The sequence below is a fragment of the Aotus nancymaae genome, unplaced genomic scaffold, assembly GCF_030222135.1.
Source record: "Aotus nancymaae isolate 86718 unplaced genomic scaffold, 86718_ANA_hifiasm-v0.15.2.pri h1tg000017l, whole genome shotgun sequence".
Classification (NCBI taxonomy): Eukaryota; Metazoa; Chordata; class Mammalia; order Primates; family Aotidae; genus Aotus; species Aotus nancymaae.
This window is the reverse complement of record NW_026988429.1, coordinates 11,213,121-11,232,918: the sequence shown is the minus strand read 5'-3', so window position 1 is coordinate 11,232,918 and position 19,798 is coordinate 11,213,121. Positions and strand designations below refer to the sequence as shown.

Below are 19,798 nucleotides of genomic sequence, written 5' to 3'. Positions count from 1 at the left end.
TTTCTGCCTAGATGCACAGAGCAGCCTGAGCTCCCACTGTGGCTGCCCTACCTGTGTACCAACTTTTAAAAGGGAGCTTTTAATAAGTACATGTTCCAGGGCCCCATGTCCAGAGATCTTGGGCACAGAAGTCAGGCATGTGTACTTTCTCTTTCTTTCTTTCCTTTTTTTTTTTTTTTTTTTGAGACAGAGTCTCGCTCTGTTGCTCAGGGCGGGGTGCAGTGGCATAATCATAGCTCACTCCAGTCTCAAACTCCTGGGCTCAAGCAGCCCTCCTGCCTCAGCCTCCAGGACTATAGGTGTGCACCACCACACCCAGTTAGGCATGTGCATTCTCATTAAAAAAAAAAAAAAAAAAACTCAACTTTTGTGGGAACTTCAGGGCTTTGCTCTTCAAACCTCTTTTTTGAGGGCAGACCACCAGGCCTGTGGCCCAACACCTGGTTTGCCTTGCCGGGCCTGCCTCGCTAGACCCTCAGCCTCTGTTTCCCATGTGGGACTGTTCCCCTGGCTCCCCTTCCAGCTCTGGCTCATGACTAGGAGCCTCTGAGTTCTCCCTCGAAAGACCCAGCCATGCCCAGCCTTGCTTCCAGCTCTGGCTCTTATTCTCAGGCCAGCATCCTGGCACCAACCTGGCCAAGTGGATGCCCCTAGAGTGCAGGCCCCACCACAAGTTAATCACCACAAACCCGCAGGCCACAGTGTGGAAAGGCACTCTCATCCTTTCACCCCAGACCAAATCTGCACAAAGACAGAAACAGGGAATTCTGTGCTCCTCGTGCTTCACATGTTAACCTGGCTCCCCAGACTAATGACCAACACCGCAGCAATGAGTTCATCTTCTGCCAACAGCAATCTTTCCCCTCCTCTGAAGCCAGCCATCCCCCTCCCAGGTGGCAGGAGAGCTCCCAGCTCAGTGAGGCAGCCCCATCCGCCCCGGTGCACCTCCCTTGCTCACAGCTCAGAGCCCAGCTTCTCCCTGCTGCAAAGATAACTGCAGCCTTCAGACTGACTTCTGTGCCTCTCTGGCCCATCAATTCAAGTTCTGGCACCAAAAATCCAAAAAGTAATCACACTTCATAGACCTTATTTACCTTAAAAAAATCCTGAATTCATTCACGCGTCCAAGCCACTAGAGAACCTGAAAATTCACCAGGAAATTGGGCAACTGTAAGTTATCCTGGAGACTCAAGAGTCAAGACTTCATTAAATGAGAACAATCTGGTTGAAGCTGTTATAGGGCGACATGGGCAAGGGAAGCTGATTTTTCTGAGGGCAAGGCATATGGTAAATCCTTAGCTCTACGGATGCTGGTGTATTCCCAGAAGCCAGCCCACTACGGACATGCATATATCTGTGGGCTGGTGGACTGTGGTCCTCATTCCTCCACATGGACAGACCCCAGCAGCCAACCCTGTTTTATGACGATTAAACAGGAATGACGTGGGGGTTCTCACTGATGTTTGCAAATGATCTTCTGGAACAAAACTAAGCGGCTTCTTTTTTTTTTTTTTTTTTTTGAGACAGAGTCCTGCTCTGTACCCCTATCTGGAGTGCAGTGGCGCATCTAGGCTCACTGCTGCATCTAGGCCCACTGCAACCTCTGCTTCCTAAGTTTAAGTGATCCTCCCACCTCAGCCTCCCGAGTAGTGGGACCACAGGGGCTTGCCACCACACCCGACTAATTTTTGTATTTTGTAGAAACGAGTTTCACCATGTTGCTCAGACTGGTCTGGAACACCTGGGCTCAAGCAAGGAGCCTCCCACCTCGGCCTGCAAAAGTGCTAGAACTGTAAACCACTGTACCCTGCCTGCTGCTTCTTTTTTAAAAAGGCATATCAAGACTTCAAAAAATAAGGCCAGATGTGGTGGCTCACGCCTGCAATCCCAGCATTTTGGAAGGCTGAGGTGGGCTGATCACCTGAGTTCAGGAGTTCAAGACCAGCCTGGCCAACATGGTGAAAACCTATCATCTCTACAAAATATACAAAAATGGTTATCTGGGCATGGTGATGCATGCCTGTGATCCCAAGGAAGATGGGAGGCTTCGGGAGAGTGGAGGTGATTTGCATGTCTTTATCCTACATCAGAAGGTACCAAGGACATTTCTCAGAAGATGCACACGATGTGGCCAACAAATCCTTGGGTCGAGTGTTGGAGAATAGAGCAGCGGCTGCCGGGGGAAGGGGGCATGACTACAAAGGCGTGGCACAGGAGATTTTAGGAATTTGGAATTGTAGCGGTGGTTACATGAACCGGTACATGTATTAAAACTCGTAAACTGTATACCCAAAGACTCAGTCTTTCTGCATGCTAATTTAAAATTTTTGAAAGGAAAAAAGGCTTTAGGTAGAGGGAGAAAAGCGTTGGCTGGAGATGAGACATGGCGTGGACTCCGCTACCATGTTTGTTTGTTTGTTTGTTTGTTTTAAATGGGGTTTCACCATGATGGCCAGGCTGGTCTTGAACTCATGACCTCAGGTGATCCACCCACCTCAGCCTCCAAAAGTGCTAGGATGACAGGCTTGAGCCACCGCGCCCAGCCTCCGCCACCATGTGACAGTGTCCCAGGTGCCTGTGAAATCCACAGAGCCAGTGGCTGTGGGTCAGGGATCCTGGGGAAAAGAGGGAGCCAGACAAAGGGGGACGCAACAGAGACGATTGGGGAGGAAGCTGGGCCCCCTTGGCACAGGAGAAAGCAAGCAAGGACGGACTTTGTGAGGGGGAGAAGGAAACTGGCAGGGCCAGCAGGATGTCAGTCAGGCGTTCTGCAAGAGGGACTTGGAGAAGGCCAGGTGTTGCACTTCGCCCTAAGCATCCTAGGGCACAAGTCTTCCCACAGGCCTTGAGTCAAGGAAGCCTGAATGCGATCTTGAATTTCTTCGGGGCTCCTCCCATCTCCAGTAGCTCAAAGGGCCTGTACTACCAGCAGAGGAGAGGGCAGCCACTGGTCTGGAAGGCACCAGGAACTGCCAACCTGTTTCCCTTCACATTCCCTCAGATCTTCCCAAGTGCAGGCAGCCACCGTGTGCCCTTCCTGGTCCTTTCTGCAGAAGTCTTCACTGGGCATGCAGACAACCACCACAAAGTAAGGTCAGAAGAAAAACCAAAAGAGGACAGTGCCTGCACAACTGGTCCCTGAGTAACCCAGAGCAACCAACAGACAGCTAAACCCACAGAGGCTGCAGGCTGAGCAGGAGACCAGGTTCCTGAGGTGAATGGTCTGCCCAGGGGCCCGGAAAGGCAGGGCACCATCAGGAGGAGAAAGCAGGCTCTGGGGGCGGCCCATAAACCCTAGGAAAGGCCTAAAAGCTGGAAGAAGCCGCAGACACTGCAGGAACACCAGGAAGCGTTTCCTGTCCCGAACGCCAGTCTCTCTCGGTCCAGGACTCTTTTCCTGAAGCTAGAGCCTACTGCTATTTATTGATCCAAGGCTGAACCCCACCTTTCAGGGTGCTGTGAAGCCCTCCTCTACCACAAAGCCAGATTATGCTTCGACATCCTCCCTGTCAACTCTGAGACAGCAACTTGCCTGGGGTTAAGACAATTTGTTACCAGAGATGGAAATGCAGGTAGATTTAAAGACACATTCCTCAGTAACAGAGATCTATGTCAGGGTGGAGCAAACCTTCTGAGGACAGACAGAAAATATGGCTGGGTCCCGCCTTGTGGCGGTACCAAGAGGCCTTTTGGTAGGTGAGCTGTGGCCACAGGGCCTGGACCATTTCCAAAGGACCCACCTTCACTCAAGGCCTGACTGAGAAATAAATTAGCATGCTGTTCTGCTCAATTATCCACTTACAGAGAGGCAAAATAACATTTTCTTAAAGCTGGACATGTGGATGAAAGATATATCCATGATAGAAAACCCTGGGATTTTTTTCCAAAAGAGATAAGAAACTTTACCACAACCCCAAAACTAACTTAGCCTGAGCTGTAGTGATTCTGGCAATCGAAACACAATGATTTTGTTTAGAACTGAATGTGAGCTTTCTTTCTGCTCCCAAACCTCTCTCAGATAAAAGTTTGGGCAGACATTATTTTTAAACAGGCTCATGTCACCCCAAGGTAAAATACATTTAATAAGCATGAAAACAACCCACAGAGGTTTGGGCCTCAGAGTTCTGGACTGGCTTCAGCTTCACATGGAGTCATGAGCATGGTCTCCTGGACACCAGACCCAAAAGGAGAGGGGAGAGAGGGCTCCCAGAGGGGACTGGGTCTCCTCTGTTCTAAAGCACCATGCTGGTGGGGACAGAAAACTAAATGAAGTCATTCACCAGTCTGTTGTTCGGGTTTGGCTGCAGGAGCCCTGGAGTAGACTGGGGTGGATGTTGAGGGCCATGCACCCCACTTGCCGCCAGCCCTCCTAGCCCTGCCCTGACTTCTGCCCACTCAGCCACCACTACAGCTGGGAGTAGGTAAAGCTGACCTTCCCAGGAGCAATTCCTCACCTTCCTCCTTCCCTGGAAATGCTGCTTTCCTCTGTCAGCCATGTAGCAGCATTCTGAGTTCCCAGGCTCTCTCCATCCCAGAAGGCACCTCTAAAAGCCATGCCCCCATCTGCACAAATGATGAGCAATTACCACTAATTGCCCCTCACTTCCCACTCACCCCAAGACCTCCCCTAAAGAGGGAAGGAGGGAGAGGAGAGGAGGGGAAGGCAGGAGAGCCAGTCAGGGTCCCTCTGTCCTGCCCCACTCAGCTCCCCTGGTCCATGCAGGTAGATTGGCCACCATCATTCCTGCTCTTCACCCAGAGGCCTCCTAAGCAAGAGCTGCAAGCCTGAAAACCCCATGGCTTCTAGAGCTCAGGGCCTCTTAGGGACAAGGTTTAGGCTTTATCAACCATTTCCAAACTGGAGCTTCAGAATGCAACTATTGGAAGGAACCCCAAGGGTCCCCAGTTCAGCATCTTCCCTGCCTCATCCCTCAGGTTTACATAAGCTGTTAACATGGCCCTGAGGGAGGCGGTGCCACATGGTAGGGGCTGGGTGAATCTGGTTTCCAAGCCAGTCCTTGCCCCGGGCTTGCTGAGTGGCCTCAAGCAAGGATCTCGACCTCTCTGGGACTTGATTTCCTCCTGAGTAAAGGATGACTAACCAGTTCCTACTTGCAGGGTCATTCTGAGGACTAAACAAAGGAATGCAAGCAATACTCCTCCGAGACACAGAGAAGACCCGAAGAATGAGTGTTCTCGATATAGCAGTAGTTCAGAAAGAACTATCGTCACTGCAAAAAGTACTGTTTGGAGAAGCCAGAAGCCCAGGGTCCGGGCCCGCTCTGCTTCTCAAGAGATTTGTGACAGTAGGAACTCTGTGCACCTCTCTGAGCCTCAGTTTCCTCAACTATAACTAAAATTCAAATGGCATCTGTAAGGACCTCTTCTAGTAAATAAATATATACTGAATATGTTTTTATTTATGTGTATATATAACACGTGTATATGTACACCAGGGATTCTCAGCCTCAGCTACGGACATTTGGGGCCAGATAATTCTTTGTTGTGAGGAACCATCCTATATATTGTAAAATGGTTAGCAACATCCCTGACCTCTACCCTCTAGATGCTAGTAGAATGTGTCCCCAGCCCCACCCAAGTCTAACAACCAAAAGTTTCTCCAGGCATTGCCAGATGTCTCCTGGGCCACAATGCTGCCCCAACTTGAGAACTCACTTGTCATGCACACGTGTGCACGCATGCACGTACAGACACACACACACAGGATAATAAGATGCGGACTTTGATACAGTGAGGAGGTAAAGCTGGTGAGAGCAGAGGAACTCAATTTCTGTGTACAGAGCCCTTGAAATGTGCTCATGGAAACTTTACAGGGAATGAGACTACAAACATACACAGGACTTTTGAGCTTCTTTACATCTGTAAAATGGTTACTGTGCTCGTAAAGACTGCCTGCAGGCTTAATTTGGCATATACATACAGAGTCCCATTTAGTGCATAAACGCACTGGGCCCCAGAGCTACCCACATCTGGTCTGCCCTGGTCAAGAATGTACTGGGAACTCAGCCTGGGGGAGAAGAACACAGGGGGATTCTGTGTGTTCCCTCCCCAAACACTCGCCTTGAGCACCCTGGAGGAAAAGGAAGCTGAGGCTGGGCTAGGGCAGCAGGCTGCGGTGGTCATTCCCGAGGAGGAGGGCATTTTGCCAAATGTGCAAATCCCTTTGACTTAGTGGGTTTGACCAGACTTCTCAATGTACTATTTTCCTAGTTCAGCAGAGCTTGGTGAATGAGGCTTGTGCTCACCGACATGAGACCATAGACGTACATACCTACCCACTTGGCTCATTGAAGTAAAAATGAACAATAATCATGAAGACGGAGCACAGAGGTTCCAAAGAGGTACTGGTGAAGTGGAGGAGGGGAGGTGAACATCAGCTTTAAAGAGAAGTCTGTTTGCCCTGGGTCTTTAAAGACCAGAATCCTGAACTCCATTTTTACCTCATTATGACTTCTTTAACATTTGTTTTTAATTTATTCAAGATATAATCTTCACTGAGGACCACATATGAGCCAAACCTGAACTTGAAAACCAAGCTGGGCCTTTTGTTCTGCCTGCATTAATTAGTGTACAAAGGGGCATCTGATTTCCCCCTCCCCCAACAGTCTGAAACACTGGTTCCCATTTATGTAACTAACAACATTAGAGTGGGGTACAGACGGGCCTGGTGGGTAACTGGCCCTAGGACAGGTATCAGGAAATTAATGTTCTAATCCTGGCTGATTCTCAGTGTGCCACTAAGATAAGCTATTTCAAGTGCTAAGCCTCATCTTTAAATTAGTTAACAGTTCCCTGTTAGCTGAAAACATTAAGTAAATTAACTAGAATTATGAAGATCTACGATATTCTAGTTATTTGTACTTGAAAATGAAGTACCAAGAGTAGAGCAGTTCCGTACACCAATCTATGGTTCTCAGAGGGAGTTCTGTGGAGCACAAGTCCCATGAGATGCTACTTGGAGAAAAAAGTTCTCGGGTGCTTCATTTACCCAACAAATACTTGTTTGATGGCCTTCTTTATGTCTGGTGCTGAGAATGCAGGAGGGAAGGAACAAAACAGACCCACTGCCTGCATTCTTTTGGGAGTTTAAGAGCCAGAGGATCAGATCACTATTAGGCCACATATTTACCAACAGTGAAATGTGCTGAAGTACAGACTGCCGAGAACTTACAGCAGGGAACCACATCTAAGGCTGGGAGACAGGGAAGTATGAGGTGAGACTTACGCATGGGGTGACAGGGAGTAGGTAAAGGGGTAGTACTCCAAACACAAGGAAAGCCTTGGTCAAATAAGCCCAAGGAATCCTGCATAACACATTCCCTTCTATGAGATTCACTGGCATGTTAAAGGCCTGAGAAGTCCTGCAAAAATGAAGCCCAGCGCATTCTACCTGTTCACAACCCAAGGATGTTACTCTAGGAAGTGCTGAAAGAGGCACTATTGTTCTCAGAGCCTATAAGAAACTTTAGTATAAAACAAAAGCTCTTGTTCTTATAGCTGAAAAACTATCATGTGCCCTCTCAGAGCAGCCAAAATACCTTGGAGTTGCTAATGTAATTCTCAAGTATTTTCCTTGGCACAGGCCTATAAAACGATATGGCCTCCACAACTGCTCACACACTCCGAGTATCACAGATGAAGGAAAGTCCTTCGACACAAACCGGAGAGCCAGATTCCATGTTCTAAGTCCAGCACAGACCTCTGCTTTATCTATTTTTAAAGGAGGTACAGCCTCAATTCTGGGATGAATTGAGAAAACTTCCATAAAAAGCGAAATAAAAATGAACAATCACCAACGATCAACTTATCAAAAATTACACATGGAAAGATACCCGAAGTGAACAATGATTTCCTTGTTAACCTAAAATGTCTAAGAGGAAGACAGTTTTTTGCTGCTTATTTTATTATATACTGTGCATAAAAAAAAGGGAAATGTAAATAAATAATAACAGATATTCACACTCGCAGAAAGAAGGCAGACTTTGTGTGCAAAGAATGGCGCTAGGGACAATGATCATCAAAAGGGAACTATGACAGCCAGGATCCTTAAGAATACGGATTCTAGAAAACTAGCAATCCAAAATTAAACATAAGTAAGTATCCCAGGAATAGGGCAGTGTAGAGATTAAATTTTGTAGAGCCTAGCAAGATCCTGAAACCCAGGACCACTAAAACAGATAATGAGTTTATCTTTTTTTTTTTTTTTAAAGACAGAGTCTCACTCTGTCGCCAAAGTTGGAGTGCAATGGTGCAATCTTGGCTCACTGCAACCTCCGCCTCCCAGGTTCAAGTAATTCTCTGCCTCAGCCTCCCGAGTAGCTGGGATTACAGGTGCCTGCCACCACACCCAGATTTCACCATCTTGGTCAGGTTGGTCTTGAACTCCTGACCTCGTGATCCACCCGCCTCAGCCTTCCAAAGTGCTGGGATTGTAGATGTGAGCCTCCGTGCCCGGCCAATGAGTTTATCTTAACAAAGGCCTTACTATGTGTGCCAGGCACTGTTCTACATGCTTATCTACAACCTTATTTAACCTTTGCAACTATGAGGCAGATCCTAGAAATATACCAAAATATGACTTCAGCCTCACTAGTCAATGGACATCTGTTATCCAGCTTTCGCATGAATTTTCAGAAGGACTAAACTTCTGCCTGATCGATGAGGATGTGATCACACAGATGACCAACATACCTCATCAATGTAGTCATGTGAGAACTAAGGAAATAGAGCACATTGTTCCAATCTGCTGTCATTATCTCAGCATGCCCTTTCAAAAATAGGTAAACATTCCACGTGGAACTTGGGTGAAAAATCTCCTTGTGATCCTTATCTGTTGAAATGTATCAGTTGGTAGAACTATATATGCTGATTTTTTGTTGAAAGAGTAAAATATAAGCATGAAAAACATGAATTTTATTTAGAAAGCAATTATCATGTAGAATTATAAAATTATTAAGTAGGGGGCTGATGAACAGAATTAACAGTATTAAGAGTACATTTGAAAAAAGAGAATAGGCTGGGCACGGTGGCTCACACCTGTAATCCCAGTACTTTGGGAGGCTGAGGTGGGCAGACCACCTGACGTTAGGAGTTCGAGATCAGCCTGGCCAACATGGTGAAACCCCATCTCTACTAAAACTACAAAAATTAGCCAGGCGTGGTGGCATGCACCTGTAATCCTAGCTACTTGGGAGGCAGAGGCAGGAGAATTGCTTGAATTTGGGAGGTAGAGGTTGCAGTGAGCCAAGATAGTGCCACTACACTCCAGCCTCGGCAACAGAGCAAGACTCCATCTCAAAGAGAGAGAAAGAAAGAGAGAGAGAGAGAGAGAGAGAGAGAGAGAGAGAGAGAGAATGGTATATCCTTTTAGAGCAAATAAATCTTTATTGTTTTAAAATTACAATAGGCATATTATATTCTACTTCTAGTCTCTACAGAACTGCTGAGTGCATTCATAACATTAAACACAATAACCTTTAGTAGCTATATATGCAACCCTAGTGTTCAGACAGTGGTCTCTAAGTAACATTTTCCACTAAAAGAAGTCAGAACTCCTTCTAGAAATGGCCAGCTCCTGGTCTGGGACAAGAAATGTACAAGGTAGGCCCGGACTATCCTGCCAGACCAGTAAGCAGAGAAATATCCAAGTCCACCAGGATTGTGTCACATGGACTCAGGAGCCAACCTGAAGAGGCTCCAGCTGGCTAAAGATGGGATAGTTTGAGTATCAGTAAGGATAATAATTCCAAATGGATTGAAAGACATTAAGTAGGTTTAAATCTATTTCATAATAACATTTTATTTTTAAGCTTCATTGGTCACCTTTACAGGGTGCCATGAAACCAGGAAGAAACTGGTATATAAAGGGAAAGAATCAGGCATCTAAATTGCTTTCCTCATATGATTTAAAACAAGGGTTGGCAAATTTTTACTGCAAAGGGCCTGACAGTCAATCTTTCCAGCTCTGTGGGCCATATATGGCTTCAATCACAGCTAATTAATGGCACCTTGTAGTGCCCCAAACCTGCTCTAAACAATATGCAAATGCACGAATATGGCTGTGTTCCAATAAAACTTTATTTATAAAACTAAGTGGCAAACTGGTCTTAGCCTGTAGACTTTAGTTTGCTGACTTCTGATCTGAAGTATCTAAATAGTTGGTGAGGGGTAGTTTCTCTTTTCAAAAATATTATAGCTGATAGACAAGGGAATTATACAAATAGACTATCATCGTTTTGAAACTGCTAATGAGGTAAAGGATGTGGGTGCTGATAATTAGTAGCTGCTGACATCACAGAGAGACAATCAGTATCTCTGATGGGAAAAAACATCTATTATATGAAGCAGTCTTGCAAAAATAAGTTAAAAAGGAGAAAGGGACTGGGGGAGGGGGAGAGGAAGAAACACTCTGAAACTTGACCAAAAATCTAAATCCAGTAATTTTCAAGAACTTCAGGGGACAGAGAAACATGTTAAAAGGTTGCATTTAACAAAATCCAGACTGTGAAAAACTCCACAGGAGTCATCAAGATAAAAACCTAATTAGGAAGTTACTCACATCCTATGAAAAATGCTGAGCAGAATGTCAACTTTGCCATTTCAACATTTCATAAGAAAAAAATTCCAAAATCTTGCAGTATAGTTTCTCGATAAATCATCTTTGATCCAGACATAATAAAGACTATAAAAGCTTCAGAGAAAATAAAAACCGTTATTTTTTTTTAAATGAGAGACCCCAAGATATCTCATACCTTCACCTTATTTAGTATTCACAAATATGCTCTATAGTGTCACAGAAACAATCTAGCAACTGAAGAAATTATTGCTCCTGCCCTACACTGTCAATTTTTAAAAACTGATCATCAATTTGGCAACTGCCACAGTGAGAATTGTCTCTGGCAAGAATCATCAATGGCCACTAAAACCATTGGGTAAAGGTTTGATGAGAAATCAAACCTTTACCCAATCAGAACGGAGTGGCCAATGGCCTGCAGAGCAACATGCCCAAGTTTTATTGTGACTACTGTGATACAAACCTCACCCATGACTCTCCCTCTGTGAGAAAGAGGCACTGCAGTGGTAGGAAACACAAAGAGAATGTGAAAGATGACTATCAGAAATGGATGGAAGAGCAGGCTCAGAGCCTGATTGATAAAACAACGGCTGCATTTCAACAAGGAATGATACCCCCTACTCCATTCTCTGCTCCTCCTTCTGCAGGGGCGATGATACCACCTCCCCCCAGTCTTCCAGGTCCTCCTTGCCCTGGTATGATGCCATCACCCCCTGTGGGGGAATGAGGCTGCCCATGGGAGGCCATGTGCCAATGATGCCTGGGACCCCAATGATGACACCTCCTGCCTGTCCCATGATAGTGCCCACTCGGCCGGGAATGACAGATAAGGATAGAGGGGAAGCCTCATTATATCAGTTTTATATTACCTGTTCTGCTTCACCAGGAGATCATGCTGCTGTGATGCTGGGTTTTCCAAACAGCACAAGGAAGACTTGCTCCCCTGTCCTATCAAAGAGAATAGTTTTGGACGGGAGAGGTGGGGCAAAAAAGATGCAGTTTTCATTTGTACTGGGAAATGTGAAAATAAAATTGTCAATTCTTTTAGTTAAAAAAATAAAAATTTAAAAAAAAGAACACCGTATCTTTCCTGCCCAAAATGTACAACCTAAAGCTACACATGAGGAAACACCAGGGGGAAAAAAAAAGAAAAAGAAAAGTCAAGGTCCTTCTGCAAAATAAATGGCTTGTGATCTTTAAAGAGTCAAGAACGGCCAGGGGCAGTGGCTCACGCCCGTAATCCTAGCACTTTGAGAGGCCAAGGCAGGTGGATTGCCTGAGCTCAAGAGTTAGAGACCAGCCTGGGCAACATGGTGAAACCCCATCTCTACTAAAATACAAAAAATTAGCCAGGCATGGCAGTATGTGCCTGTAGTCCCAGCGACTTGGTAGGCTGAGGCAGGAGATTGGCTAGAACCCAAGAGGCAGAGGTTGCAGTGAGCCAAGATGGCGCCACTGCACTCCAGCCTAGGCAAGAATGAGACTCCATCTCAAAAAAAACAGACAACTAAGTGTAAGATGTGATCTTGCACTCATCCTAAAGCAAATAAACAAAAATGTTTACCTTTGCTACAAAAGCCATGAATCAGTAAGACAAATGGCAAAATCTGAGTAAGTTCCATACATGAGACAATTGTACTGTCTATGTTAATTTCCTGATTTCAGTAATTACACTTTGGCAAATGTCCTTGTTTTTAGAACATATCTTGTCCCTTCATCTTATTTAGATTCACAAATATACTCTATAGTATCAGAGATGCAGTCTAGCAAATTATGCCCCCTTAAGTAAAGGGACATTACACCTGCAACTTACTTGTAAATGGCTCAGAAGAAAGCTACAGAGCCTAGCATGGTGGCTCATGCCTATAAACCCAGCACTTTCAGAGGCTGAGGCAGGCAGATCACTTGAAGTCAGGAGTTTGAGATCAACCTGGCCAACATGGTAAAACCCTGTCTCTACTAAAAATACAAAAATTAGCCAGGCACAGTGGCAGGTGCTTGTAATTGCAGGTACTCGGGAGGCTGAGGCAGGAGAATCGCTTGAATCTGGGAGGTGGAGGTTACAGTGAGCCAAGATCATGCCACTGCACTCCAGCCTGGGCATCACAGCCAGACCTTGTCTCAAAAAAAAAAAAAAAGTTACAGAAAGATAGAAGGCAAATCTAGGGGAAAGCACGTGGGAATTATTTGTGCTACTTTTGTATCTTTTCTGTGACTGAAATTCTAAAATTAAAAGTTAAAATGTAATTCATATTTATATACCAAATTGCTTATATATATATCCTACATATAAATTTTAACTTATTTATAAAGTTAAAGTGTATGTGTGTGTGTACACACATACATACATGTACACACATACATATACACATCATCCTGTTGATAGCTATTTGATCAAGAACTCACACAAATTGGCAATTACTTTAAAGTGATAGGCTAAGTTTTTGCAAAGGGAATTGATAACCATGTAAATTCAAAACCTTCACTAAATACTGATGTTGATGTACTAATTACTTGTGTTTATGCATTTCTGGCTTCTCCCTGATTATATCATTTAGTCATTTCCTGTAAAAAAAAATTTTAAGGGCCAGGCACAGTGGCTCATGCCTGTAATCCCAGCACTTTGGGAGGCCAAGGCAGGCAGATCACCTGAGGTCAGGAGTTCGGGACCAGCCTGACCAACATGGAGAAACCCCATCTCTACTAAAAATAAAAAATAAAAATAAATTAGCTGGGTTTGGTGGTACATGCCTGTAATCCCAGCTACTCGGGAGGCTGAGGCAGGAGAATTGCTTGAACCTTAGATGGAGGTTGCAGTGACCTGAGATAGCGCCACTGTACTCCAGCCTGGGCAACAAGAGCGAAATTCCATCTCAAAAAAAAAAAAAAAATATGTGTGTGTGTATATATATATATATATATATATATACACACACACATATATATAAATACAAAAATTAGCCAGCTGTGGAGGCACGTGCCTATAGTCCCAGCTACTAGGGAAGCTGAGGCAGGAGAGAGAATTGCTTGAACCTGGGGGACAGAGGTTGCAGTGAGCCGAGATCGTGCCACTTCAGTTCAGCCTGGTTGAAAGAGCGAAACTCCATCACACACACACACACACACACACACACACACACACACTACTATAAGAAAATATCCACTTGTTAAGATACTGTTTAAAGTATTTAGCTACTAAACATCTTAATAAAGTTGTGATAATACTGCAAATTATTTTGGTAACATTTTTCATTTCTTTTCATATCCCGGAAATTCATTCTATGATGCTGATATTTCATTTCAGCCTTGGACAAATCCTGATTTTAAAACTGATGTGGGGCTGGTCAGGAGTACCAGCGAGCAGTCCATTCAGACAAAAATGTTAATTCAGTGCTTCTCAAAGCATTATCTGTTCCCATTTATCATTATCACTATCATTATCCCTATTCTCCCTGAGGGGGGCCCTGGGGCATAGGGACACAGCCAAACCATGACTCAGCTGGGATTCAAGGCTATGCAGACCACGGCCAAAACCCAAGTTTCAGGCCCCCCCACACACACTGCCCCCTGGAGGGACAAGGAGTGGCCTGTCAGTAGAATATTCTCCATCCCTCAAACCTTGGGCTTCTCTCTCTCCATACAAGTTCCTCTCCTCTCTTTCCACGCAAGGTCTAAGGAACTGCTTATTAAAAGGCTGTCCCAGACTCCACAGACTCTCCCTATCCCAGCCCCTTCCTGAATTAACTCTCCCTTGCACCTTTGTCTGGGAACACCCTTGTGAAAATGACCCATTTTCCACTCCCAAAGCTTCAGCACCAGTGTCTCACTCCCCCAAGAAGCATTTTATAACCAAAAAAAGCTTATATTGTAAAGTAGAAAGCAAAGGGTTTTCAGCTCATGCACTCTGATACTCCTACTAGACTCTTACCCTCCATGGTACCTCTCCTCTATGCATCCCACCTGGAACACAGTTTAAATCAATAACACAATTAATAAGTAAAAACTACAGACGGTCCCTAACCTGTGATGGTCCAACTTAAAAGTTTTTTTGACTTTACGATGGGTTGATCTGGATGTAAGCCATTGTAAGTCCAGGTGCATCTGTATATCCAATGTACAGTTACACCCAAACACGCACGAGGATGTGGGGCTGGTCAGGAGTACGAGCGAGGCAAGAGGCTAAGGCAACAGATGCCGATGATTATTACATATGGTATGTAGGTTTAACACCCAGGCACCATCATGTCATCAAAACTTCATCCACTGAGTGGATCTGCAAGGGCAGCTTCATCCACAAGCGGCATGGGGGTGCTACACCCTAATCTAGGGTCCTGGGGCCCCCAGCCCAGCTGGGACTCCTGGGATCTTGTCCTCCCCAATCTCTGGGACTGGGGCTTCCCTCCCTCACTTTTTTCTCTGGAATCCCTTTGGACCCCAGGAGCCAAGTGTCCCCTCCCTGTCTTTCCTCCTCTCCCCATCACCCTGGTCCTCCATCCCCAGCTAGTGCTCCACTGCTGCCCTCATCTGGGAGGTGCTGGGGTCTGGGTTCCCACAGCATCATGTGGGGAGGAGCAGGGAAAGAGTGACAGGTGGAAGGGGGGCACACAAGCAATCCCCAGTTTGGGTTGTATGAGAGATTCCAGAGAGTGAAGACAGGGTGAGGGTATTTTGCTACCCAGAACCCCCATGAAAAGCTTCATCATGGACAACAGAATGAGGACCTGCTGCAACCTTGGCCTGAGGTGGAGGACACCACCCAGGCAGACCCCAGGGTTTCCAGATGTCAGACTATAGGGACTTTGAATATGGCTGAAGAAACAGGCCTTAGTTCATTTATCCTGCGTTTTTATTACAAACTTTTTCAAACATACAGAGAAGCTGGGTGAATGGATTGCCCATGTACTTCCACCTAGAACTGTTAACATATCACATAGGATATTTAAGGAAGCACGTGTACCACCTCAAAATGTCAGAAGAAAAACATAAGGAAATTTGGAGATTGGGAAAAACAGATTAAATGGAGCTGCAGAGTACAGAAAAGCAAAGAAAGACTAAAATAGCAATTAACACCACCCCTGAGACTGTAAATTGACCAGCTATTAATGTTCTGATTCTACATCAGGCACTAAAAGTGCCCGTAAGTGAAAGGGATAGAAATGTCACTGAAAAGAATATATGCCAAGAGATGATACTCATCTTTTACTTCTACACACAATTTATTTCACTCTTGGCCCAAATGGCATTTTCATGCATTGTCATGTCAATGTGGCTCTCAATTTTCAGTGGAGGGAAATTGCAGCCTGGTGGAACCAGAACCCCCCATAGCTGAAATGCTGGCTCTATCACCTTCTGGAGAGGTGACTCTGGGCCCCTAATTTACTGTCAAAGTCTTGGTTTCCTCAAGGATAAAATAGAGATGATAATATCAGATGCACAAGAATTCAGTGTAGGAACAGTTATAATAGCGTGATATAGTGCCCTGGAACATTAAAGGTGCCTATGGGGCTGTTTTTAAATATTGATGCTTAAATATTCATGTTGTCAACAATCAACAAGTGAATCACTTTTTTTTTTTTTTTTTTTTTTTTTTTTTAGACCAGGGGAAAGCACGAATGCAGTCCCCCACTACCACAAACTATGCAGTCGAGTTTCCCACGTTTGGGGAAATCGCAGGGGTCAGCACATCCGGAGTGCAATGGATAAGCCTCGCCCTGGGAAAAACACCTTCATGAGTGAATCACTTATTATGAGTCAGGTATTACATTTTAGATAAAGAAGTATTTCAAGGTGCATCATTTTGACTGGGATCAGTGGCTCCTGCCTGTAATCCTAGCACTTTGGGAGGTCAAGGTGGAAGGATCACTTGAGCCCAGGCATTTGAGGCCAGCCTGGGCAACAAAGTGAGACCCTGTCTCTATTTTTTTTAAATAAACAAAAAAAAAAAAATAATAACAAAAAGAAGTGCATCATCTCTGGAGCACTGCTGGCTGTGTACTTCCCTGAGTGGTAGAAGATGAGGCTTTACCACTCTAGAGTACAGCTGGACCCCAGTCCTGTTTCCATCACTACTAATTGTTTGCCCTTGGGCAGGTCAACAACTGCCCTGAGCTCATGCTCCTCACCTGTTGGGTAGGAGGGATGGTTCCACCTAGCTCAGAGAGCTAAAGGACACTCCTGCAGGGTCCTTGATAAGAATCTCAGGGACTAACACCCAACCACCCCTAGAAGGTAAGTCTTGCAAATCCAGCTGAGTTTAGTGACCCTGACATATCCTTTTTTGGAATTTATGGAGGGGAGTGTGGTCCCAAACATCAGAAAGCACTACTGCCAACAAATCTGGACTTGTAAATTGATCTTCTTTTCATACCACTCATTCCTACTTCTTTTGTTATTCTTCCTCATTATCAATGAGATCCATCTGCTCCTTAATCACAGTTGCCATCTCTCATATTTACACCTTTCTGCTTTCTCCACACATTCTCTATAGACATTCCTACATATAATAGCCCCATTCACTTTAATGAGGTCTAAGATATTTATCTAAGATTTAGTGCCTTGCAATACCCAGGTCTCTAGGAGGGCTTAGCAAGGACCCCAAATGCCTCCTTAACTTCTAGCAACCATATCATAAGCCCCTTTGTTAATCTTTCCACCATGCTATTATTGGAAAATTGGAAAGTATGGAATTTCATGATTTCTATTTTTCCTTTTTATTTTATTTTTTTTTTATATATCTCGCTTTTTTGCCCAGGCTGAAGTGCAGTGGTGCGGTCTCAGCTCACAGGTGTGTGCCACCACATCCGGCTAAATTTTTGTATTTTTAGTAGAGACAGGGTTTCACCATGTTGGCCAAGCTGGTCTTTAACTCTTGACCTCAAGTGATCCTCCTGCCTCAGCCTCCCGAAGTGCTCCACTGCGCCTGGCTGCATTTCACTGATTTCTAACCATCTTAAACACACACACACACACACACACACAGAGAGAGAGAGAGAGAGAGAGAGAGAGAGAGAGAGAGAGTTTACTCCTCCAGCATTCTTCCACACCAAAAACACATTTGCATATTCTTCTAATCCTCACCAATTTCAATGAGGAAAAACAATCCCCAGTTTCCAAACAGTTCAAAAGTTAGTAGCTAAGCACCTTTTCCTGGGATGAAGTTCCTGGGGCAGCCTACGAAAGGTCATTAATTCCTCTCGGGCACTGCTCTAGGGGAACCATTTCAACCACAACTGTCACTCACTTCTACAACTGTTTATTCAGGAAAGTACATTCTTGAGTCCAATGTGTAAAGCTGAAACAAATCTATCCGCCCTCAACCCCAGCTGATAACTCACACCAGGATTTCTGAACTGGGAAACAAAGGTCAGCTGCCCTTCTCTGGAGAGGAGGAGGAGCTAGTCATAGCAGGCATGTGTGTAAAGTCACATGCGTAGAATGGGAGACCTAGACTTTGGACTCACAAAAAAGTTCAAATCTTGGCGCCGTCAATTACCAGCAATGTAACCTTGTACAAGATACTTGACCTCTACAAGTCTGTTTGCACAGCAGCAAAATGGGAACAAGTATCTACTTCCTAGCAGGTCAGAAGCTATGAAAAACACTAAGGTCTTAGCAGCCATTGCCAAGTGCTTTCCAAATGGGGTGGAGCTATTTACACCCTTTAAGAACAGCCAAAAAGAGGAGCCAGAGCAGCCATTTTACCACGCACTTGCCAGCACTGAAAAGTCTTATTCAGACAAAATCATAATGTGATGGGCCAAAGATGATTCATGTATTAATTTGTGTTTTTCGACTCCCTGGGAAGTTGAACATAGTTTCACATATTTGCAGCCATTTATAGTTGTTCTTTTGTGAATTTCATGTTTATGTTTATTTTCTACAATTAGGGTGAACACTTGGGGACTTGTTCTTCCTCTTGAATAGAAATGAAAATAGATTTCCAAAAATGCTGTGACACAGTTTGAGAGCATGAGTGTGAGCTCATTCCCTGTCCTGAGGACTCCAGGTAATTAGAGTTATTGCCCTTGACCACATCCACAAAAACTCCTGAGAAAGGCCATGGTTAGGAAAACATTTTTATGATTTTATTTTGATGATCATTTTCCTAAGAAAATCTGTAGATTATGCACACAGTGAAAAGGAAAGATTTAGAAGTTTGAAATTTATTTGCGAACCTTAAATGTATCTGTCAATTAGGTGAACTCAGAGCATTGCTAACACCTTGTGAGTCTCAGAAAGAAACTGTAGAGCATCCAGGGGCTGTTCCCTGGGCAGAGCATACAGCATAGAGGAAAAGGCCAAGTCCCCTTCACTCCCCTCATGATTCCCTTCATTTGTGAACGCCAAGGTTTTGGAAACTGCATTTATTTTATTGTTCACTAAATCCAATCCGTGTGTGTGTGTGTGTGTGCGCGCACGCGCATATATATATATATATATATATATATATATATTTTTTTTTTTTCAGAGACAGGGTCTCACTCTGTCATTCAGACTGAAGGGCAGTGGTGCAATCATGGCTCACTGCAACCTCCATGCCCAGGTTGAAGTGATCCTCCCACCTCAGCCTCCCAAGAAGCTGGCGCCCACCACCATGCCCAGCTAATTTTTTCTATTTTTTTGTAGAGATGGGGTTTCACCATATTACCCAGGCTGGTCTCGAACTCGTGAGCTCAAGCGATCTGCCTGCCTTAGCCTCCCAAAGTGTTGGGATTACAGGTGTGAGCCACCATGCCAGGCTGCGAATTGTATTTTGAGTTTCATCTCTATCTCTCTTCAAAATCAGCCAGCTCCAGACAATAAAAGGAGTAAACATTTCCCAGGTGTGCCATGCCTTTCAGTCAATACACAAACATTTCATTATCTAACATGTAGCTAAAAGGTTCCCAACACTCTGGGCTTTATGAGGGGATGGAGAGGAAGGGCCTGCAGTCTCCCTGCTACCAACAAAATTTCAGGCCCCCCACTGTAGCCAACTTACTTGCCCATGGTTTTCCTGAGAATATCAAGAAGCCATGGGGTCCTCCAATGTACACTCTCCTCCATTTCTGCCAACTGAACCTCTGCACTCCCCTACAACCTCATCCTCAAGTCTTGAGCTCGCCTGTAAAACTGCGAGGATACCCACTATACAGCACCCTCCATGGATGAAGGAAGAAGCCTGTCTGCTTTTGAAGCTCAGTCTCACCTCCTCTTCCTCTCATC

At 44.9% G+C, this 19,798-nt stretch overlaps 1 protein-coding gene and 1 non-coding gene across 3 annotated transcripts in view; both read right to left on the bottom strand.

Moving 5' to 3' along the window:
* TCF7L1 (transcription factor 7 like 1) overlaps positions 1–19,798 on the bottom strand; it is a 180,442-nt gene that overhangs the window by 151,358 nt on the left and 9,286 nt on the right. The gene's annotated exons all lie outside the window — the stretch shown is intronic.
* Positions 16,192–16,353, bottom strand: LOC135275631 (U1 spliceosomal RNA). Its single transcript, XR_010343242.1, has one exon. It is a non-coding gene; the product is annotated as a U1 spliceosomal RNA (small nuclear RNA).